Below are 24,871 nucleotides of genomic sequence, written 5' to 3'. Positions count from 1 at the left end.
ATACTTAGTCCAATTTACATGTTCATAGCATTCATTGCCATAGTCTGCTATGTTGCCTGTGTGTTCAGAATTTTTTCTGTATACAGAGCACAATAATGGCATATTTAGAGAGAAAATATACAATTCTGCTGTGATTTTCTAGCTTAAAAGTATGACTCAACACTTTCCTATGACGTAGAAGGCGGTGGGTTATATTCCCAAAGTAGGTAGATATGGTGATTACACTCCAATGAAGCATAAGGGGTGGTTCTGCATTGCTGAGTGTGTTGTCTTTTAGATGAGACATTAAACCAAGTTCCATCTACTTGAGATGGTGTCTGGTTAGGTGGATATAAAAGATCCCACAAAGTGTATTGAAAAGAATAAGCGAAGTTCCCGGCCAGGGCCAAATTTTTCTCATTAGTATAAATATCACCTCGGGTCTTACCTGAAAATAGGCCTCTAGTCTAGTCAGACTAACCTAGTAAACAAAGGATAAACAAATATGCCTTTGTGCAAAAATGAGCTTTTTATCTTTTTGTATTCTGAGGCATAAAAATGGCATTTTTTTCATTAAGATTCGTGCTCCTATGCCTTTGCTGGTTTGTACTCAGTGTGATGACATTTTGTAAACAATTATGGCAATAATATTTCAGAAAATGTGAAGAAAATGTTGAAATATTTTATTGATACAGGATTTTACATACAAAGAACAAAAATTGACAGAAACAGACAGCATTCTGACAGTAGACATTTTAAAATGTTTAGCGGTTACAGATTAAATTACTCCAGAAAACATGCACGTTTGCCGAAGAGATCTTTCCTGTTTACCACAGGAAAAAAAAGAAAAAGCAACAATACTGAGTATTGTGAAAACAAATGAAGGTCACAACATCGGTTGTCCTACTGGATATATCAAAAGAGTACAACTTTACTGCTGGTTAAATGGGGTTAAGTTAAAAAAAAACTCCCCACTATGGACCGCATTTCCTATCGTTCTTTTCTCTATGCCCAGTTAGAAAGACTGCTTGGAAGAGAAAACTTCTGCCAAGTAAATCTTTTTTTCTGCTTGTTCATAGGGTAAGGTGAAAAGTGCACACTTGACTGTTTAGATCTGTATCTCCAGAATGCTGCACTTAGAATATGCAATTATTACAGGAAACTTGTTGCAAAGCTTTCTCCTGTTTGCTTCCTAAATTTTCAAACAAAACTATCCCACAACCCACTAGAAGGCAGTTTAGTTTTATTTTCAAATAGAGTTTCAAAGAATGTCTTCATTAATAGTCAAATGTCAATATTGTGTACAAGGATATTATTTTAAGTGCCCACATGCAAGTTAATGCAACTATGAAATTTATCAGTGAAAAGAGGGACCTACTGTTGCTACAGGTATATATGCCCTGCTTCTGTAGGCAGATGTAATCATGTTTATTTCAATCATGCTGTTGTTTCACCACTCCTTTATTTAAATTGACAGTGTGGTATATACTGCAATGTTATGCTTGAGTGATACGCCACTGCACAAAATTTGCATCAGAAACAGACATTTATTACTGCTATCACTTTTTATTACTTACAATACAGACATGATATGGGTAGTTTCAAAGCAACATTATGCAAACTTCCATCTCATCTACTTTGCTGTTCTAACATCAGAATAGCTTTACAAGACTGATTATTATACCATTCACTTGTGACCTCATTGCTGTCATAATATATTTAGAGATATTTAAAAATACAATCATTTTTATTAAAATTGGGCACCTGTTTGAATACTTGGCAAAACACTGCCGTCTTTCTTCTATACATGCAGATATTTAAACATGAATTCCAGGCAATCGTCTCTTAGAATATAGCTAGTTAACACCAGGTCACACACTCTGTACCAATCAGCACTGCTGTAGACTTCTTGGAGGCAGCAAGGAAAACCACAGCAAGTTTATTTTAAAACAGGAACTCTTCATCTTCTACATGTTAGCAACAGACCTTCCTCATATTAAAAAAGGAAGTAGGAGGCCTGTTTGGTAACCAATGTGTTGGCCAAGAATATCAGTAGCAAAGCAACACTCCCCTGAATATTTGCTTCTTATCGTTTTAGCAGACTACTGCCTGCAAGGAACTAGGCTCAAAGATATGGCAGAGGACTTATAATGTAGTTCCAAAAAAGGATTGCCGTCAGGGTCTGGAAAACAATGCTCATCTAGTAAAAGGTAACCTTTCCCTACATTTAACATTACAAATCTGACTTCTTCCATTTCTAGGGGAGATTAAAAGTGCACAGCTGCAGAGCAGCTGCTAAAGCAGTTTATATCTTTTTACAAATGCGTTGTTCATACAAAGCACATTGTATTCTCCGTTAGTGAAATAGATTCTAAAAATATATTTCTTTGAATTACTGTTAGTATTCTCAGTTTCCCTATAAAGCAGGGATATCTGAGTGAATGAACATGTTGTTTTTTTAAGGATCCATCACTGAATGTGTCCACACTGCTTAGTGACATCTTTAGAATTATTTTTTTACAGCTGATAGAGCATGCTGTATTTAGTGGGTGCTCTATCATTTAAATATACAACTCAGAAACACTTGCCCTTCTGTACAACAGTGAAAGTTTAATAGTATCTGCTGTCAGAATTATCAGCATAGAGATGCCAAACTGAAATATCTTGCTGGATGACATATTAGAAATAGTTCTGTATGTGCAATGCAAGAAACACTGAAGTAGACACTAAGATAATACTTGAGAAATTAATATTTACACAGGCACAGGAGCACATAAATTCATGTATGCATCCAATAACAGCAGTGCTAACTTCACTCACTGACACACGCACATATGCACAGCGCCTACATAGTAACAACACTGTGAGCAAAAGAAGAAATGTTTATCCTTTCATTCACTTTGATACTGTGGCATAATTCTATGGATATTAATAATACCAACAAGAAGCCAATGGAACACAAAGAAGACTCTCATATGGCTGAATGCTGGCTTCAGAAATGCTAGCAATAACATTTTTGAAGATGACGAAAATGTAGTCATAACGTGTTTTCTTCCCTCCTAGCAAGCTGTGTGCAGTTTGAATGATGTTGCACTTTTCTAGCTACATGGGTTGAGGCTGTTTGAAAATGAAAATGACTATTATGCTAGCACTAGGCTACACTAACAAGGGACATGGCATCATTGTATTCTGTTCCATTACTAGATAATAAAAAATAGCTTGTCTAGCCTCAATACATTTGTAAAAGCTTTGAAAGTATCTTTTCCAATGTATTACCTAAACATCATTTTTCTGTTATTAGCTTACCATATAAATCATATCCGGATAGTAAGCAAATTATGATAATCCCCACCTAATTTGGAATTGCTCATCATTATAGCTTACCTAGTCATAAGACAGGAGTTGATATAAAACAGCTTTACACAGACAATTGAAATAAAAATGGTGATTATTAAAACTAAAAAAAAAAAGAACTGCAGAAAAATCATTGTATGGCTGCACTCCTTAACAATTTATAGAGTTTTGTAAAAATAATAATATACTATAGCCAATCAAACCTAAAATTCACAAAAAAAAGTTCATAATTTCAGAATAAAGAAATCATTTACCTGGGGATCAGCCAGCGTCTGATCCAAACAAACACTCCACAAACAGTCCATTAAGCTATACCGCAGTGCTGACATTTTTTGTCCCGTGGACTTTAATTATGTCTACTCTTATTTTCATTCTAAATACAGTCAGGGGTTATTTAAATGACATGCAGAGTGATGATTTATATAATATTATTTTTCCCAAAGAGTCAAAATCTTAATCTGTTAATTACAATGATACAGATGACATGAGAATTATATATCCAGTCATGGGTGGTGGCATGTTTTACATACTGTGTAAAAGCATGAAGTGATCAGTTTCTATAGTAATCCTCAGCAAAGCTATAACACTTTATAACAGAAACTGAACATACCAAGGATCGGAATCATTGAACTGTATTTGCCAAAAACAAACATGCACCCCCGATGTGGTAGGAAGGCCCCCGCCACACACACACCCAAAATTTATATATGCCAACTCTACAGTCATAGCAACTATACGAAGGGGGAAATTGCTCCAAAAAAAGGAAACTGCTGGCAGAATCCACCTCAGTAATTTTGTATGAAGGAACTCTGATCATCATCAGGATGAACCTCAGGCAAGTAAAGCTCAGGAGTTCGATCATTGTCCATCGTTAGGTTACCCTACACTTTCAGAGTAGTTCTTGTGATGCTAAATAATGTATATCTATCTTTGTTATACCACTCTTAGCTCAATGTTGTATATGTATAAGATGTTCTTGCACAAGATAAATAGGCATTTGTGACGAACCATGTAAGTAGATAATGAAATAGGTATTGAACATTCTTGATTTTCATGGCTATCTGATTGAGACTTAAAATTTTTTTTGTCAGTCATAAACTACATTATTTTACACTGAAACAATAAGGATTAAAATCATAAAACAACACTACTAATTACAGTTCGAGATATCCTGTTTTTTTTTAATAAAATTCACCGTAGCACAAATCCTTCTATTGTAACAACTTTCTAAGCGAATAATACCAGCAAATAAAATCCATTTCTGGTTTTAGGCCTTTGTCCCTCATTACTTTGGGGTCTGTCCATATTTCTGGGTAAAGAATTTGAAAGTTAAGAATGATCAATAAAGCTTTGTGATCAACTTAAAGTGTCACGCATATATTTCATTTGTGCATTTGTGTTTATGCTTTGGCTTCTTCTTGGCCAACAAATAATTTATGTGAATGAGATAGGGAAAAAGAAACGCTGATTTTTACTGTAGACAAGGCTTAGATAGTGTATCCGTTCAGTACAGTACCATAACTATAGTATAAACAGTAGCAGTGCTACTGTTTGTGATTCAAACACTGAATTGATAGAGTTAGACGTTTGTTGCTTAAAGGGAAGTTAGAAGGAAATGCAGAAACTTGGCCTATATCATCAAGTAAGGATTATTGGCTCGCATGGTATGTTCACTATTGTTCTTCTAAACCAATACCATGTTTCTTCTCAATCCTCACAGAGTCATAGATATTCCTAGGCCATTGAAAGTTATGACAATATAAACATGTCTTCCTTCAGCAAGTGTTTCATATATGTTATTTTCAGTCTTGAGCAAACACAGTGTTTGCTAATCCATCATGGAATCTACTCAATATATCTCCCTACATCCCTATGAAAAAATAAATAAATAATGTTTTCTCTTAATTCCTATATTATCCACACTCTGTTTTTAGACTGTATTCTCACATTATTATAATCTAATGTCAGTCTCTTTTTATGAAAGCCTTAGTATTCACAAGCTTTTCTGACTATTTTTGGTGCTTAAAACCTTATATCAGTCCCCCACCCTACCTATAAAGCATGTATAACATCTTCTTCACTTGTAGCAGGTTTTCTGCAGAAAACTTCACAAATTTTCTATCCTGTCTTTAATCAGCCTACATTTTGTAGATGGATTTGCATAAAAAAGGGAGCCCATAGGTTTATAGTTCATAAGTATACTAATGATGTTGTCCAGAAAATCACTGAGAAGGCTAACCAGCTAAGCCTAAAAAACTAGATGAGTTAGTCTCTCTGTTCAGGGAGTGACATGCTATGTACCCAAGGGGTGAATTTACTATTGTCCATCCAATCATCCAGAGTAGCTCTGAATGTGGCCAACTTGTTTCATTGTTTGTTCTGTAAAGAAAACCTTATTCCATAAGTAGGAGATTCACTGAGATGGAAGTTTTTCACAACAGCAGTGATGCTTAAGATCCACAGTGCATCTGCTTACAGTATTATATGTTTTGTGTAGGTGAAGAAACTGTAAGGTGGAGGTCTTTCAATAGTGTGAAGGCTTTTCATATTCTCCATTGCTTCGTTATTTAAAAATCACTAGTATGAAACCTGGATGTGTTCTTCTACTTTTGTCACAACATCATGCTCAAGTGCTGTACTTACTTTTTAACATGTTTACATGCATAGATGTACTGCTTGGTATAATTTGTGTAATGTGGTGAAAGATAAAAAAAATATGGTTTGTCATCAACTAGGGAAAGTTGGCTCGTCACTTTCCTTTAAACTGTTACAAGTGCGTAATTCATGGGAAGTAGTTGGTACTGTCGTGCATTGCTTTTTTGAATGGCTAGCCCTTAATTGAGAAGGAAGTATTACAAGCAGAAATTTGCACGAGCTCAGATAGTCTCACTGTGTGGAGAGCTGTTTTGGTGAAGAGAGGGCTACTGAATGGGTTGTAAAGAGATTCAGAGAATGCTCTGTGTTGAGCAAGAGTTATGGGAATTATTTCTGTGCATGTGCGTTTGTGTGTGCATGTGTGTGTATGTGCATCTAAGCATATATCTAAATACTGAGACATATATTGCTGTAGTGTACCTGTCCTAGAGCTATGCTATCATCTGGAATTAAATATCTAAAGTAGTAGTCATGCAGGAAGTAAAGGAGCACATACCAGGCTCCTTGAGTTGTAGTTCTCTACAGAAAGATAGAGAATGCTGCTGTGAGAGGGAAACTGTGAGAAACATGTAGTCAGCCAACCATATCCACGCTAGAAGGATACCTGGTAGACAAAGCAATTATAACTCAGTGCAATGTATGAAATGCTGTGATTATTCTCCAAAACTGGAAAAAGATAAACTTATTAAGTACAATCAACTCAAGTGCAAGACCCATACTGCGGTGGTGGTGCTGCGGTAGCGTTGTCGCCTCACTGTAAGACGTTGTCCTGTTCGATTCTCAGCTAAAGCGTCTCCTGTGTGGAGACATGTGTGAATGGGCGTACCTTCATTGAAGGTTGTGCGTCAGAGCTGGCAATTCGGCATGTAAAAATCTACTGCCAATCATTAGCGGACTGCAGTTCCTCTGTGGCAACCCCTAACCGGGAAAAGCCGAAAGACACAACAACAACTCAAGTGCAAGACCCATTCTTAATAGGACCATGAGGTGTTAACAAGCTTTTGTTAAGCATACCTAAGTGCAGTTAAGAGCATGTTGAATGTTAAGGAATAACAGCAGACAATGCTGACAGGCAAGAACAGTGGCAGAATGTAAAAGTGCAATACATCTTTTACTTACTTCCCTCTGCCATACTTATAAACAAAATATATGGCAGAGCAAAGTGTTTTAACTTAACTTTAAATTATATTAAAGCTAATGAGGTGAGGGATTACAGCAGTTGCTGAGCTGCTTTAAAAAACAAAAAAAAACATGAAGATCCACATTACAGAATTCAATACCACATTTGTACATCATTAGAATGCAATGCCAACATAATTTGGTACATTACTTTGCTTTTTGAGGACTAACCAAAACGTTAGATCCCTGAGCTTGAGAGAATATAGCTCGAAGAATTCCAACATGAGCTTCAAGCACTTACTCTGGTATGATCTGAAAAGTATGATTAAGTAGTTGTTATTTATTTGTTTGTTTGTTTACTGGGAGGGTGCAGTAGTCCATGGACCATTATCAACCTCAAATTATGTCAAAGGCTCAGAAATCGTACATATAGTGTAGCATACTGTTTTGATCAAAATATCAGGAAAGCACAATAAATATCATACATCATTCTTTGAACATCATTTCCACAATACAATTTACTTTACAACACTGTGAGAGCAATGTTCATTCCATACCTTTAAACCCCTTACAGCATTCATTCGGGAGACAGTCCAATGAATTATAATAGTTACAGAATTGCTATTATGTACACTGCAGAGTTCAAATAAAGACCAGACTACTGAAAACATAACATCTGGCACAAACCATAAACTGAATGTTTATTACAGTGCAATTAAAAGAGTGCGATGGATTACAATATATATAAATATATATATTAGGCAGTTTACAGTGTTTGTCCTCATGCCTGTTGTACAAAATGTGGCTGTTTTATACTGTAATCCATGGTCTAGGGTGTACTTGCACACATATATATATATATATATATGGGTCTATCTGAGTTCATCGACATGTTAAAATGTCGAAAACGAATTAACCGACACGAGAATGTCGAAAGTCACGTCACCGACGCCAGAAGATCGACGAGGCAGAAGACCGACGGAAGAAGACACCGACGCTGAGAAGCTGCGATGGGGAAAGGATATGTAAGTCTGCGGTAGTGACGGACGATAGGGTGCGAGTAAGGTAAGTGTGCGATGCTGGTGTTTAGTAGGGCTAGGGGTGGGATAAGTGAGTTAGGGTTAGGGCGCGGGTTAGGTGAGTGTGCGAATAAGGTAAGTGTGCGATGTTGGTGTTTTGTAGGGGTAGGGGTGGGATAAGTGAGTTAGGGTTAGGGCCGGGTTAGGTGAGTGTCTGAGTAAGGTAAGTGTGCGATGTTGGTGTTTTGTAGGGGTAGGGGTGGGATAAGTGAGTTAGGGTTAGGGCGCGGGTTAGGTGAGTGTGCGAGTAAGGTAAGTGTGCGATGCTGGTGTTTAGTAGGGGTAGGGGTGGGATAAGTGAGTTAGGGTTAGGCCGCGGGTTAGGTGAGTGTGCGAGTAAGGTAAGTGTGCGATGTTGGTGTTTTGTAGGGCTAGGGGTGGGATAAGTGAGTTAGGGTTAGGGCGCGGGTTAGGTGAGTGTGCGATAGTGACGGACCTTAGGGTAAGGGTTTGGGTCAGGGTTGTGGATAGTTGTGTATGTATGGGTTAGTGTTTGTTTGTAAGGATTTTGGTGTGCTTGTGTTGTGTGTGTGAGTGTTGGATAGGGGATGTGTTTTGTTTGTTGGTATGTTGTGTCGGGTGTATGCGATGTCGTGTTTGTGTACTGTCGATCTTCTGGCGTCGGTTATATGAGTTTCGCTGTTTTGGTGTCGGTTATTTCGTTTTCGGTATTTTAAAATGTCGATGAACTCAGATAGATCCATATATATATATATATATATATTTTTTTTTTTTTTGTGTGTGTGTGTGTGTGTGAGTGTGCATGTTTGTGTGTGTAATACATAATTTAAAATGATATATAATTTGGATTATATAATGGATCATATATTACAACCTTTATTCAAGAAACTGTTCTAAATAAAATAGTCTAGCAATTAAAGCAATTAAAGCAGAAAACTAAGGCATGAGCTGTTTGCTTCCTGTAATCAAGTGTATTAATTCCCTCAGTCCATGTTTGCCTACTGCGTGATTCTCCGCAGGTTATTTAATCGGACAGTGTTCCTTGGCCAAATCAGAAAAAATTTCAGTGTTGATGACCTACGCAAATTATCAAATCTCTCTCTCTCTCTCTCTATATATATATATATATATATATATATATATATATACACACGCATATATATATATATATATATATATATATATATATATATATATATATATGTATATAGGCACACACACACGCGCACACACACACACACCCACACATATTTATACATATGTGTGTGTGTGTGTGTGTGTATATATATATATATATATATATATATGTATGTGTGTATGTATATATATATATATATATATATATATATATATATATATATATATATATATATATATATATATATATATATATATATATATATATATATATATATATACATATGTGTGTGTGCGTGTGTGTGTGTGTGTGTGTGTATATATATATATATATATATATATATAATAATTGGGTATCATCAACCTTCCCACAAGAAACTATAATCCTTGGTGATTTCAATATTGACTGGAGATGCATTGGTACTGACCTATTTCTCACATTAACCTTAATGGTTTCTCACAGACCATCACCTCCCCAACTAGAATTAATAAACCTACCAATAAAGAGAGCACCTTGGACTGGATCCTTATTAATAACTACCACCAACCCTACAAAGTAGGTGTCTTCCCTGATGATGTAAGTGACCACTCTTTGACCTACATAATCAGGCAAAAGAAAGCATCATATAGGACAATACGGTCAAACAAACAGTTTAACCAAAGGTTATTCCGAACTGAACTTAGCTCCTGTGATTGGTATCCACTAAAAACCCTCCCTCTTCAAGAGGCTGTTAAACACTTTAACTCTACCTTCTTAAATATCCTTGACCAATATGCACCAAAGCGTACTATCAGAACTAGGTCAAAACCAGCCCCATGGCTCACTAAAGACACCAGGCAAAAAATGTTACTTAGAAATAAAGCCTGGACTAGGTGGAGGACTACAAAAAACTTAACAGATCAACAAATATTTAAACAAATGAGAAATATGACAAAAAAAGCTATACTTTCAGACAAAAAAAACTTTTACTGTAAAATGCAACAAACACACCTAAACAATCCTCAGAAATTCTGGGCAAGTATCAATAGTCTGTTACACCCAGGTCACTGCAGCACACCATCCCCAACTGGTGCTAATCAAGAAACTCCCAACCAAACTGCTAATGCCTTTAATAACTTTTTTACCGAAGCCATCCAATCTCTAGCCAGCTAACCCCTGACAGCTCCAGCCTCCCTAACCCCATTTCTAGCTCTCTTCCTACCTTCATATTTCAACCCATCTCTACTCATTTTATCTACAAACTCATTCTAAAACTTAAGCCTTGTACGCCTTCTGCTGACCAGATTCCAGCACAATATCTGCAAAAAGCAGCTAAAGCAGTAGCTTATCCAATATCTATCCTAATAAACAGAACCATTAATGAGGGAACCATCCCAATCATGTGGAAAATCTCACACATTATCCCCCTACATAAAGGTGGTAACTCCAATTAATATTCCAACTATCGACCTATAGCCTCACTATCCCCTTTAGCAAAAATAATGGAAAAATGTATTCATCGTCAGCTTCTGGTCCACCTACTACAACACAACTTACTAGCACAAAGCCAACATGGCTTCAGACCATACCATAGTACCACTACAGCCCTCTTATCCTTCACTGACACCATTAACAGAAATCACAATAATAATGTTCTCTCTTCAGCTCTATTTATTGATCTATCAAAAGCTTTTGATATGGTTAACCACACATTGCTTATAAACATTCTTAAATCACTTTCACTCGATACTCTAGCTGTACAATGGTTCAGCTCCTACCTAAGCAACCGACAGCAAGCTGTTATGTGGGAAAATAATCTATCATCCCACCTGCCAGTTACACTAGGTGTTCCCCAGGGCTCTATTCTTGGTCCTCTATTGTTCTCCATTTTTATTAATGATCTCTGTAAAGCTACTCCTCATGCAACCTGTATACAATATGCAGATGATTCAACAATAATCTGCACAGCCAAATCTTCATCAGAACTACAGTCCTTAACTCAGGAAATGTTTAACACAGTAGAATCATGGTTCTTAAAATGATGCCTCATCCTGAATCCAAAAAAAACTAAGCTCCTGCTTTTTACCCCTACCCGGAAGCATATACCTTTAGATTTCTCTGTTACTTCTAACAATGGTACCGTCATAACCCCTGATGCTACCACCAAGCTCCTAGGAATTACTATAGACAACAACCTCAATTTCGACTCCCATATTAATAACACTATAAAAACAGTCAACAGAAAAATGGGCTCCCTATATAGAGTCAAATCCTTCCTCACTCCTATAGCAAGATCTACTATTGCCCACTCCCATCTAATCTCAACACTACTTTATGCCTCACCAACCTATACTAATCTGTCAAAACATAATTGTCTCAAACTAGCTACATCCTATAATAATATTGCAAGATTTGCCACTGGTAATCCCTATAGAACCCATCACTGTCAGAATCTAAAACAACTAGGATGGCTTGAGCTACAAAATCAGCTTCAATATAATCAACTTATGATTGCACATAAGATCCTCTACCACCCAAATAATACTCCGACACTTTCAAACATCATTACCCCCTATAAAAATCTTACTAATTTACGTTCATCAAATAAATTGTTAGTTAATATTAGTAAGTCAAACAACTTGGCAGGTGACTCTCTGTTCTCAAACACTACTGAGAAAAACTGGAACCTTCTACCTACTGTACTAACTTCTCTTCCTTCTCTACCCCTCTTCAAACAAAAACTGAAAATATTCCTCAGAACAAAATGGCTATGCCCTTGTAACAACCCTGACTAGCTGATTAACTCTATTAATTTTCCCTCTACTTATCCCTCTTGACACCTTTGTTCTTATTTCATTTGTAAGTAGAACTGTTTACTTGTAAGCTACTATGATTGACTCTTTATAAATGTCGTATCCTATAATTTTATAAATAGTACCCTTTTTTAAACCATTGTCTTTGATGTATTGTAATTAGTTACTTACCAGTGTGTTTGATATTTTTGTAAATAATTACTAACCAGTGTGTACCAAAATGTATATCAATATTTTTTTCTCTATGTAAACTTTATTTTATTCTACACTATTTTACTTTTTTTATTTGTTATTGACCTGGAGCTTTTCTCCCCGGGCCTCTACTGAAAATGGATATATATCCAGTTAGACTAGCCCGGTCAACAAATGTAAAATAAAATAAACAAATTATATATATATATATACACACACATATATATATATATATATATATATATATATATATGTATATATATATATATATACATATATATATATATATATGTGTGTGTGTGTGTGTGTGTGTGTATATATATATATATATATATATGTGTGTGTGTGTGTGTGTGTGTGTGTGTGTATATATATATATATATATATATATATATATGTGTGTGTGTGTGTGTGTGTGTATATATGTGTGTGTGTGTGTGTGTGTGTGTGTGTGTGTGTGTGTGTGTGTGTGTGTGTGTGTGTGTGTGTGTGTGTGTGTGTGTGTGTATATATATATATATATATATATATATATATATATATATATATCGAGGTATATGAGTAGTAAGGATATCAACCGTTGCCTTACAGAATTTGCACTTGAATACCAAATCTGTGTGGCCTAAATGCTTTACTCTAAATCCGCCATAATCTTCATCATTTTGAATGTTGGAAACAAGGCAGTTCCACATTACTAGGATTGCTTTGCTGAAGGCTTTCTTACCTGGGACTATCTCTAAGGAGGGATTAACCAGATATAATGTCTGTTGATTTTTGTGATCCAAGTGGGTAAGCATACATGGTTATTTTTAAGCCATGGATAGAAGTGATCAATATTCCTTGTAAAGGTGTTATGAGTGAGCAAGGGATGCCTGTATCCTAGTCTCCAGCAGTTATTGGGAACCTGCTCGGTTTGTTTAACAAAATGCACTAATGCTCATATGGTTCTAATGAGCCTAACATCTACAGCTCTTATTAAGAGTGGTCTGCTTTAAATCTGTGTTGTATAAAAGGTCCATGGTGGTTGTAACTACCATGTTTTCCTGTTTAGAAGTACGTTTATATAAGTGGATAAGGAACTGCTTTTGGAATAAACAGGTAAAGGCAGCACTAAGTAAGATCAAAAGTAAAGCATCTAGTAAACAGGGTTTACAAATAGTATCAATCATTTTTAAAGTCTCTATAAGGGTCTATAAAGACTGCAGTAGCATGTATTTAAGAGGAGAGCATGCTTGTTGCAAATGATACTAATATCTGCAAAAGAAATGGTAATCTGTACGGCGGCTAGAAGATAAAGATGACTAAATGGTCTGAAAAATAGATCTCTGCCTAATGTCATAACAGGTGCATTTAATGCAGTACAAGAAAACTGCATCTATGAACAGAATAAATGTAGGAAGATTACAAAATGGGTCTAACTGTATGTCTACAATAGCTTTTAACACAGAATACCTAATGTATAACAAAGCAGAGTGAAACCCTACTTTGTTGTCTGGCGACATGAAGAAAAAAAGGAGGTCTTGCATTTGCAAATCACTAATAAACCCCATCTTTTGTAAGGGATTTACAGTATATCTCAAAGTCAGTCTCATGATTAATACTGAAAAAATTGTGAGAAATAAGAGGAAGTCTGCCAATGTCATACAGTATCAACTTTGAAAGTAATACAAAGAGTACCTTGAGTTACCTTAGCATCTGCACTATAAAAGAGATGAGAGCATCACACAGAAAAGTGAACTATGTTAACAAACTAGATTATGAAAGGAAAACGAGTCAAGAATAGAGCGATAGAACAAAGACACATACCTAAGGTGATAGATACATACTAGACTTGACTATGACAAGATCCAGCTGCTTCTAAATAATTGTCTCAATATCATAGAATATCAGAGCAATGGAAGTGCTGGGTTAGATGCTATTAAACATTTAAGCTGGCTTGAAAATATCACTAACAAGAAAAGATAAGTTTGCTATTGTTCAGGCCTGGGAGGTCATTAAATAAATTAATAATGGCCTGAGTAAATAAATTACCCTTTTCTGCAGGGTTCCCAGAGGTCTTTGGAATTAATTGCAATAATAATTAGTAAGTTAATTATTTATATTATGTTTCGTTTGAGCCCAGAAGTACTCAGAAGGCTAGGTAAAAGTCAGAATGCTTGGCTGAGAGGTCTGAGATCTGTAAAGTTGAGGAAAGGCTCAGACGACGAGGGGAACAAAATAAAATGCTTGATTGGACAGTTTTTAGATCTATAAAATTATAAAATTAAAGAGGGGCTCAGAGGAAGGAAAGAAGCAGTGTCACTTTTTTTCTTTTTGCTTCCAATTTTCAAAATATTTTGCTTTATTCATTTTGGGGTATTGTACCCGACTGTTGAAAAGTATCACTAGATGTGTACTGACTATAGCTACTAAGTGATGAAAATTATTCCTTGATTGGAAGGCACCCAACATGGCAGGATGCTTCAAAGTATGTGGTACATAAGGAGAAGCAGACTGATGGTTGTACCCACTGCCTGGCAAATGTGGAATGTTTTCTGCAAATATTTATTATTTAAGACATCTTTGTAATGTAAAAGATATAACAAAAACACCTCAGGGTACAGAGAGGTGCAAAATAAAGGATATGACAAAAACAGCTCAGGGTACAGAGCGGTGCAGAAGAGGAGTAATCAAAGAAAAAATGAACTGCACCAAACCTTCCACGAACCAACAATGGACCTCTCTGTACCCTGAGCTGTTTTTGTCATATCCTTTATTTTGCACTTCTATTCAGTGTAAGGGACATGCCAACAGCGTTCTACATGGATCTATCTATCCAAGAAGAACTGCCATGAGGAATGAATGATCGTTTCCTCCGTATTCTGAATGTGCAGGAGAATCCACTATTGGATATAAACTCTATATGTAATGCTGATACTGATAGTACAAACAACCAGCTACCAGAGTTTTTGAAGCAGTACCGAGAACTTGAGAATGAAATGTACAAATACAAGAGACTGCAATGGCAACGTTTACATCTACAAGTGTCTCTTGAACACAAAGTGATTCCACAAGGTCTCAGGATCCTGAATATGCCCAGTTATGGGGAAACTTATCCGGACTTGCTTAGGTGGTGGCAGGAACTAAACCTACAGTTTAGTTTTCAATATATACAGCTGCTTATTGATTTTATTCTCCCCATGGAGCATGAATTGAAAAATGATATTTATCAGAACACAGAATTTCCAGTGTTTTTTCAATGGATGTTATGAATGATAAAATGGATCAGCTACAGGAAAACATAACATCCTGTGAAAAAAGATTACAGATGACTAAATGTAACAAATTACAGGGAGATAAAAAGGATTTTGAGAAAAATAATGTATTCTCCTGGCCGAGGGAACAGATTAGATCTGTGGCAATGAGAATGCCCGTTCAAACATTGACTGTTTGAATAACCAATCGGATGCTAGGTTCAATAATCCAAGCAATATGTCAACTCCCCAGATGCAAACTATACAGCAGAAATATCAGCAAGGCACGTAGAAGACGTTGATACAAGATCTACTGATTCCCTGGAGCTAGCTTGTGCTAGCAACAGTTCTTTAAATAATTCTGATGATTGTAGACTGAAGGAGCCAGGAGCGGCTTCACAAGACTGATGACGAGGGAATGCCACCAAAGATAATGATGGTGTTTTTTAGAACATAAGAAAATGACAGGCTTCACATTGAAACAACCATTGTTTATCAACACCCGTTCGAGGAGTCTAACCAGACAAGGGAAGGCTCAGAGACACTGAAGTGTAGAATGAAACTCCCAATACACCAAACGGAGCGAATCTAGATCCAGGTTTGATTTTTTAACATATCATCTGTCACACTTACTGAAGAACAGTTTGAATTATTGAATAAAGGTCTTTCCTTTATTCCTGCCAGGAGGGCAAATCATGCTGAAATGCTTAAGGGTTTGAGATTGTTAGGTCGAAACCTATCGCTGAAAGGTTTGTTTGCATCTAATGATGGTGTAAATAATGATGAGTTGTTTAAATATAAAAGACCTAGTACCTACATACCAAATTTGCATCCTGCCATACAAACTTTTGTTAATGCCTGTGAAACTGATTTTAGACATTTATTTGCACAAGGAACTAAATCTAGCTTTAACAATATGACTTTGGGTGAGAATAGGGCACTGAATGAGCTTAAATGTATGAATTTAGTGGAAATTAAACAAGCTGACAAGGGTGGGGGTATTGTTCTGTTAGATAAAGAAGTGTATTTGAAGCAGATGAACATCTTGTTATAGGACTCGAATACATATCAGTGCATTTCCAAAACTGTTGTTAATGGAATTATGGAAAAAGTATCCCTTTTGATATTTGATCTGTTGATGACAGGTCTGATCGATGAGCATTTATTTAGATTTTTTAACACCAAGACCCCATTAGTTCCAGGGATATATGGCCTACCCAAGATACACAAGGATGATAAGGTACCACCAATGAGACCTATAGTGTCCGGTGCAGGTTGGTGCACTGAACCACTATCTATATATGTGGAAGGTCAGCTACATCAGTTGCTTGAAAACTGTCATACGATTCTCAAAGACACCAAGATTTTCCTTGAAAGATTGTAAAATAGAATGACAACAATTGATAAGTGAGTATATGTTTGTGTCTATGGATATTGAGTCTCTCTTTACATCTATTCCAAATGTGTGGGGCATAGACAAAGTGAGGGAAATTTTAACTTTGAATAGATGCTTTGATGATAATAAGATTTTACTTATTTGTAGTTTGATAGAGCTCATATTAGAGAATAATATTTTTGTTTGTGAAAATCAGTTTTATCTTCAAAAGACTGGCGTGGCTATGGGCACTGCTTGTGCCAATAGCTACGCCAATCTGGCTTTGGTATCATGGAACAATGCTCTTTTTATTGGACAGTAATGAGTTCCTTGGCAACATACTGTGGTATGTTCATTTTGTTGAAGATATTTTTTTTTTATTGTGGAAAGGTGATAGTTATGATTCAGAGAGGTTTGTTGGCTATATGCATAGTACGACTGATTTCCTGTAGTTCACTTATCAGTTTTCCACCACTAAACTTAATTACTTAGATGTGACTGTCAAGAAATCAGAGCTGAATTTGTTACATTGCAGTATCTTTAGAAAACCAACTAGAAAGAATGCCTTACTACACAAAAAGAGTATGCACCCAAGACATATACCCAGAAATATGCTGAAGGGACAAGTTTATAGGGTGATTAGGTTACATAACAATGATGAAGAAGCACGTATGGCACTTTATGCTGTCTAACAAGAGTTTTTAGTTAGGGGCTACTCTAAAAAAGAGATTATTGCCACTATTGATGAAGCTTGGGCACAGAGAGGTGATAGGTGTAAACCATACGTGAGTGATATGGCACATATTTCTGAATCTGTCCCTACTACCAATAATTTTAGAGTTGTTTTCCAATACTCAAGTGATATCAATGAATATGTCTCTATTATTAAAAAACATTGGAGTATCTTACAGGAAGCTGTGGTGGTACAGCGGTAGTGTTGTTGCCTCACAGCAAGAGGTTCTTCTGTTCGATTCTCAGTTGGACTGCCTTCTGTGTGGAGTCTGCATGTCCTCCCTGTGGTCGAGTGGCCTCAAAAGACATGCGTGAATGGGTGTGCCTTTACTGAAGGTTGGGCATCGGGCTGGCAACTCGGCACCATAAAAATCTACTGCCAATCATTAGCGGACCGGAGTTCCGCTGTGGCGACCCTTAACCAGGAAAAACCAAAAAGACAAACAACATTGGAGTATCTTACAGGAAGTGTCAGGACTGATGGACAAGATTGGTAATGCTCCTTCTTTTTCTTTTAGGAATAATAAATGTTTAAAACAACATCTCTGCCACAAAACAAATGTTAATAGATCAACTGTCTCTATGTGCACTGGCACTTTTCCTTGTAGACGATGTTTGGCATGTCGGTATATTTATACGAGCATGGTATAAACACACCCCACAAGTTATTTTACTATTAGGAGTACTTGTTATGCTGACTGTCACACTACTAATGTAGTTTAGTTTTCCTTTTGCCAAATTTGCCATGCATATTATGTGGGCAAAACGAATAGGATGCTCAAGGATAGGATTTTAGAGCATAGGAGAGATATTAACAATAACAAAGAGAACAGTGTCCTAGCTAACCATGTGAGACAGACAGATTACACACACATATTTAAATTCCTAGTCATCCAAGTTATATACCCAAACATACGAGGAGGAGATATTGAGAATCAGACTGAAAGTGTAGAGCAGGAATGGATTATTTTACTTAATGCCGAGAGACCTCCAGGATTGAATGGGACGACATCTTTGAAACCTTTTTTAAAGATACGTCACCTTATGCATTAGGATATATATATATATATATATATATATATATATATATATATATATAAAACATTTTCTAATGCTTATTAGTTTTAATTGTGCATTCATTTATATTGTTTTAGTGATAGAAGTTATTTAAATTATGCTTTTAATTATTACCTTTAATAGCTATCTATATATTTATATTTGCGTATATACTTTTAAATGCTTAAGTGTCTGATTAACTTTGAGTGGCGAAATATCAGTTGATTAGCCTCACATGATATTTAGACAGTTTTTTACTGCATATTATCTGTCTGATGAAGCGATATTGATAATTGCGAAAGCGCTCATGTTTTTTTCTTTTGTTTTTATGCAATAAACATTGTTGGTTCATGGAAGATTTGGTGCAGTTCATTTTTTTTCTTTGATCTTTATAATGTAACCCACAGGTGACTGACAACACTATGGCATGATCACTTTAGTGGTTTACTAGAAAATATATTAATATAGTCATTTCAAAATTACTCTCATTAGATAAATAGTATGTTCAGGTTATTTTATGGTAAACGCCTGTTTTAAGTAATAGAGATTACAATATACACTCTAATAATTGCGTTATGAATATAAGAGGCACTTTTAAAGTATTCCATATTATTGTCCAGAGAATATGGCATTTTGCTGTCTAATACAGTATTAATCCATAACTAGTAAGGCATATAAAATTATATCATGTTAAATTAATACATAGTATATCACATATATCTTATATTAAATTGAAAGCCAAACAGTATCTGCAAATGGTCAGTTGTGATCAGTGTACCACACCAGTATAAAATGTAAAATAAAATTTTATAGCACATAGACACATCCATAGTGTAAATGTGTCTATTTGTTACCTTTAATTTTGTTACCTTTCATGTTAATGGTCTAAACATTTTGTCTTTTAATTTGCTGTTAGTGTTGTATTAGCAAGATATGGCAAACATGTTTCTATATCTATATCTATAGCTATATCTATGTCTTTATCTGTGTGTGTAGCTATTCTTATGAGTAAGTGAAAGTAATAACAGATTATTTTAGAATTCATATAATTTTCAGGCAGAAGAAAAGATTGGCATGATGTGGATGTTCATAGGTTCATAGGTAAGTACATGTCTAGCTGACCTTGCAGGCCATTTTAAACCTAGCCATTTTCTCTTTTTGTGCTCAAATTAACCTATCCCATTTGGTTAGAGACTGGCCTTACCCATCTCATGGTCATTAGTTATATATTACCCCTAATGAGAATAACTGGGATCATAACATGGATAATTTAAGGGGACCCATACATGGGATAAAGTGTTTAGGAGCTGTCTTTGTCTGTTAGTAGTACAGGGGGCAGTCCTGGGGTAAATTTTGTTTTCTGTTTCCCATCCATAGATCCAAAGTGCACTTGAATATGGACAAGGATAAACTTGTTTTATGTGGTTGGGGAGTCCATTCTACAGTAGCAGTATCCTCTGCGAGCTATCCCTGTCCATCCCAACCATACTGTTAATGTTGCAGAGGAGGTTTATATCTCTAGACCAAGTATTTCTGATGTTGTCTTGACTTGCTGATGTGCAGAAAATCTATCAGTAATGGGTCAGAGGATGCCCTTTGTGCCAGACACAGGTCTCCTCTTAGCAGTCTCTAGGATACCGAGTATAGTGACAGTACTTTCAGTCGGTCCATGTAGGACATGTTGTTTAGGCCCTGTATCCTTTTAGTATGATATCTCTGTGGGCATTCCAGTTGTTGCATGTGTCTGGACAGATACGTGCCAAAGGGGACATTATATTCAATAGCTAAAATGCTGTTGAGAACAAAGAAATTGATTTTAGAGAGCAGTAATATGTCTAGTTTCTTTATCAAAAATTGTTGTTAATTTACTAAATCCTTTTGCAGTATGGCAATCAAATGAATGATTAGCCTCGTGCTTCCCCTTTTACTGCTGTTAAATATGCAACCCCTGTGTCCTAATCCACACACTTCAACATGTCAAAGACTCTTAACTTTCATGTTTCTAGGTATCTACTCTCATGTGGAATCTTAATTCATATACCTGTTTATATTTATCATAGGTTCATAGGCTATAGGTTGCAACAGTTTGGAGGGATGGGTATATGTCACAGAGGATACCTCTGCTATAGTACAGACTCCCCGTCCAGTAAAAACAAAGTTCACTGCTGTTCATTTTCAAGTGCAACTTAGATGTATGAATGAAAACCAGAAAATCTACCTCAGGACTGCCTCCTATACTACTAATGGACAGAGGCATGAAGCATCTCCTAAATGCTTTATCCAGTGCATGTGTACTGTCAAATTATTTATGATATGATCCCAGTTTTCTCATTAGGAGTAATTTACAATGATTGATCATGGGATGGGTAAGGCCAATCTATAACCAAATGGGACAGGTTATTTCAAGCACAAAAAGGGAACTTAACTAGGCTTAAAATGGCCGACAAGGGCAGCTAGCCTAGTACTTACCTGTGAACCTATATACATTATAACTGTACCTGCCAAAGGAAGTACTTTTGGGGACATATTTGAAGTTACTGTAGTTCTTACTAACACCGATTTTGATATCATATACAACATAACATATCTAGTCTGCCCATTTTTATTAGGTAAGTAGATTGGCATGCAGTTATTAAAAGAAATCCCATTTTGCATAAGCTGGAATTTTGGGAATAATACCTGTGATTATTAGGGGTAATTTTCAGTCATAGTTGTGATTCCAATGAATCATGATGAATTGATTTTCCAGGAAATAATCATATCCATACTTATTGTAAACATCATGGCATTTGGCTTGGCATTTCCTTTAACTTCTCAATCCACCTTGACTAAACAAGGCAAAAGGTTAATTCTCTTTTACTCTGGGAACAGTCATAGGCAAAGATATTCTACTCTTCTAAATTGTATATAGCCTCCCTCATAGCCTCAGCGTCAAAAACAACTACATGCGCATTCAAACAATAACCAATGGCATTTGTAAATTTATAACCCAGCCCCCTACAAATAAGCACCACAATAACACACTGAAAAAGCAAAATGGATCCCTGTTCAACAAAGAGTTAGCCTTTTCCTAGGATCCTAATTATTTAAATTTTTAGTCTACCAGACCTTCTCTCTCCTAACAGCTAAACTACCTATACAATATTTCTTTTACATACTCAGAAACCACAATTATTCTATCCAAACATTTCACTCCCCAAAACTAAACACCATTGTACTTATCACTGCTTCTCTATAATAGATCCAAAACTTTGACAGACTAGACTAAAAAAATCTCATCCTACTCAAACTTTAGGGCACAACTAAATGTCTACCTTCTCTCATCAACCAAATGCCATTGCATCTCATGCACCCACATCACCTAACCTGAGTTACATCGCTCTCTCTCTCACTTTCTCTTAATTGTAACACTTTTACTGTGCCACTCTCCACTTCCCACTGACATACTCTTTTGGTTAATATAAAGTCTCCTTCAAACTATTGACAAGTTCTGCCTTACATCCTGTACTCCAATCAATTATTTTATCATTCTCACTTAGACAACACATAGTTCTGATTATCACATAGGTTCCTCACGTTTAAATGAGATTTGTGTTTGTTGCACATAATGTGTATTACAATTGTAGATTCTAGTTACATTTTGTTAGTTGATAATGATGTTTTACAAATCTGTATTTTCATTATATTCTTGCTATCTCTTATTAAATGTAACTCTGACTTTTTTTGTATTGCTGGACTTTGACTGAAATCATTCAGTTGTCAACAGTGCTTGGCCCCAGTACATAAATTTTAAATAAATAAATTCTGTACTAATGGTTGTCTTTGTACATGATTGCTGAATTAAAACCGGTTTTAAGTACAGAACATTCAATAATGTAAAAGAAAGCTCTTTGCATGTAAGAAATGTGAGAAGAAATACAAGCAATGGAGAATACGTGGTACGGTCTAAAATGCCACATTCCATGAAATCCCATGCCTTTCTGTCGCTAAGGAAATCTAAATTATGGTATTCTCCAGAAAAAAATTGGAAACAGCCTTTTCTACTTACCTGACATTGTATCCACCCACCCAAACAAACTCAGCCCTTATAAGGGTCACCCTATGCCTGTCACACTCATACTTGAATTGCATCATTATTTTTGCCCTGTTATCTATGCAGGAAGGCTGCTCCAATTATCTATCAAAGCTTCTGTGAAATCTCCTTGGAAATATTAAGTGTCATGCAAAAAGAAAAGAGGTAAGACGTTATTCATGTTACTGTTCAGTTACCCATTCTTACAAACAGATCTATGAAAGTAAGCTGAAACAGCAAAGAATTAATCACAAACTCAGTTCAACTTTATGCACCTTTTTATAGTATGAACATTTGAGTTTACACTTCTAGCCTAGTGACATCCATCTGTATGAAGATATAAAATATATACACCTAGTTTAGATAGACAAGCTGCCCTAACACAGATGTCAGTTTCTACTACTTCTGCTAAATTCATTAAAGTATGATTGAATAAGTGGGGCTCATCCCTTTCAAGCTCGTTTGTCTTTTTTACAGCTCTCAGTAGTGGGCCTCCTTCTTTGTTATTGCTCTCCTTCTTATCTTCCCTTTTCCTTAAGCTGCGTAATTTCCCATCCAAATACATTATATTTGACTTTCTTGCCTGCTGCCTGTCCATGCTGCACTCATGATCCCCATTTCTGTCTGTTGCATGAAAAGCCCTGCCTTTTGGTCCTTGATGCTAAGTGCATTACATCTTTAAGCGTTACCAGTGCAGTTCATTTCCAGTACAAGCCAGTGTTCAGCAGTGCCAAGTACCTGTTTCTCTGCTGTTATAGGACTTGTCAGTTGGGTCTCATTTTGATTCCTGATGTATTTGTTTCTGTAGTTTCTATTTCCTCTGACTATAGTGTTCTAACTGTTTTTGTCCACTCTTTTTGTACTATAAAGGCTGACCATATTTTCAGGATACCTGCTGTTATTTCTCATAACTATCATATACATAAAATTCTTTGACATAACTAACCTGATGGCCACCTTCTTCACTGTAATTACTTATTTTAGGTCATGTCTGTAGTTTGCACACCAAACAAGGCCTCATTATTTGCTTTTTTTACTTTCTAGTATTTTCTATGTTGTTCCCTGAGCCTCCAAAACACAAACTGCTTTTTTTATTTTTTTTTCTGGAAGGGGGAGTAGAATTTGAGTTTATGTCTCTTTGAAAAAACAATGTAATTGTCACTTGTTTTTCTCTATTACTCCTCCAGTAAATTATACCACCTTAAGGAAGCACACAATTTTCTGTCACCCTGGAGCCAGAGCCAGTCCCTTTGTGTGTTTTGCCTGTATTTTCGGTCATAATGTAAGTCACAATGTATAATGACTGCTGAGCTCCAGGTTCACACTGCTTAATGATTGCTGAACTTTGGATTCACAATGCATAATGACTGCTGAACTATAGGTTCCCACTATAAAATGACTGCTGAACTCCAGGTTCACATTGCATAATGACTGCTGAACTCCAGGTTCACAATGCTGAATTACTGCTGAACTCCAGGTTCCCACTACATAATAACTGCTGAAGTCTAGGTTCCCACTACGTATGATTTCTGAACTCCTGGTTTCCACTACATAATGACTGCTGAACTCCAGGTTCACAATGTATCAAGACAGCTGAACTCCAGGTTCACTACGCATAATGGCTGCTGAACTCCAGGTTCACGATGCATAATGACTGCTGAACTCCAGGTTTGCAATGCATGATGACTGCTGAACTCCAGGTTCACAATGTATAATGACTGCTGAACTCCAGGTTCTCAATGATTAATGGCTGCTGAACTCCATTTTTACAATGCATAATGACTGCTGAACTCCAGGTTCACAACGCATAATGACTGCTAAAGACCAATACTCAAAGCAACTGCAGAAACCAACCATAAAATCCAGGGAGGAAAAACTTAGATGCCATGCACCACACAACTGTAAAGTGGTGATAAAACCCTGTATTGTGTATAAGATAAGTATTAATTACAAGAAATGGATGAAGGACACTTTGTACCAACCTCCTATTAATACTAATAGAAAGTGTGGCACTTTTAAGTGTGGGAGATACAAACAGTGTAGTTACATCTATGAGGGGGACATGTTTTTATTAATGGTAGGTCATACAGAAATAATTGGTTTCACTGTAATTGTGAGACCAAAGGTGTCATTT

At 36.2% G+C, this 24,871-nt stretch overlaps 2 protein-coding genes across 2 annotated transcripts in view; one reads left to right on the top strand and one right to left on the bottom strand.

The window, feature by feature from the left end:
• Window positions 1–24,871, bottom strand: part of TG (thyroglobulin) — a 2,464,750-nt gene that overhangs the window by 725,931 nt on the left and 1,713,948 nt on the right. The gene's annotated exons all lie outside the window — the stretch shown is intronic.
• SLA (Src like adaptor) overlaps window positions 2,053–24,871 on the top strand; it is a 243,849-nt gene continuing 221,030 nt past the window's right edge. Inside the window, exon 1 of the mRNA XM_044066936.1 lies at window positions 2,053–2,189. The gene's annotated coding sequence lies outside the window, so the exon portion shown is untranslated. The remainder of the gene's footprint in view (window positions 2,190–24,871) is intronic.

Source organism: Protopterus annectens, chromosome 3.part1, assembly GCF_019279795.1.
Source record: "Protopterus annectens isolate FY-2018-M chromosome 3.part1, PAN1.0, whole genome shotgun sequence".
Lineage (NCBI taxonomy): Eukaryota > Metazoa > Chordata > Ceratodontiformes > Protopteridae > Protopterus > Protopterus annectens.
Note: the sequence above shows the minus strand (reverse complement) of the source record. Positions and strands in the feature narration are given on the sequence as shown.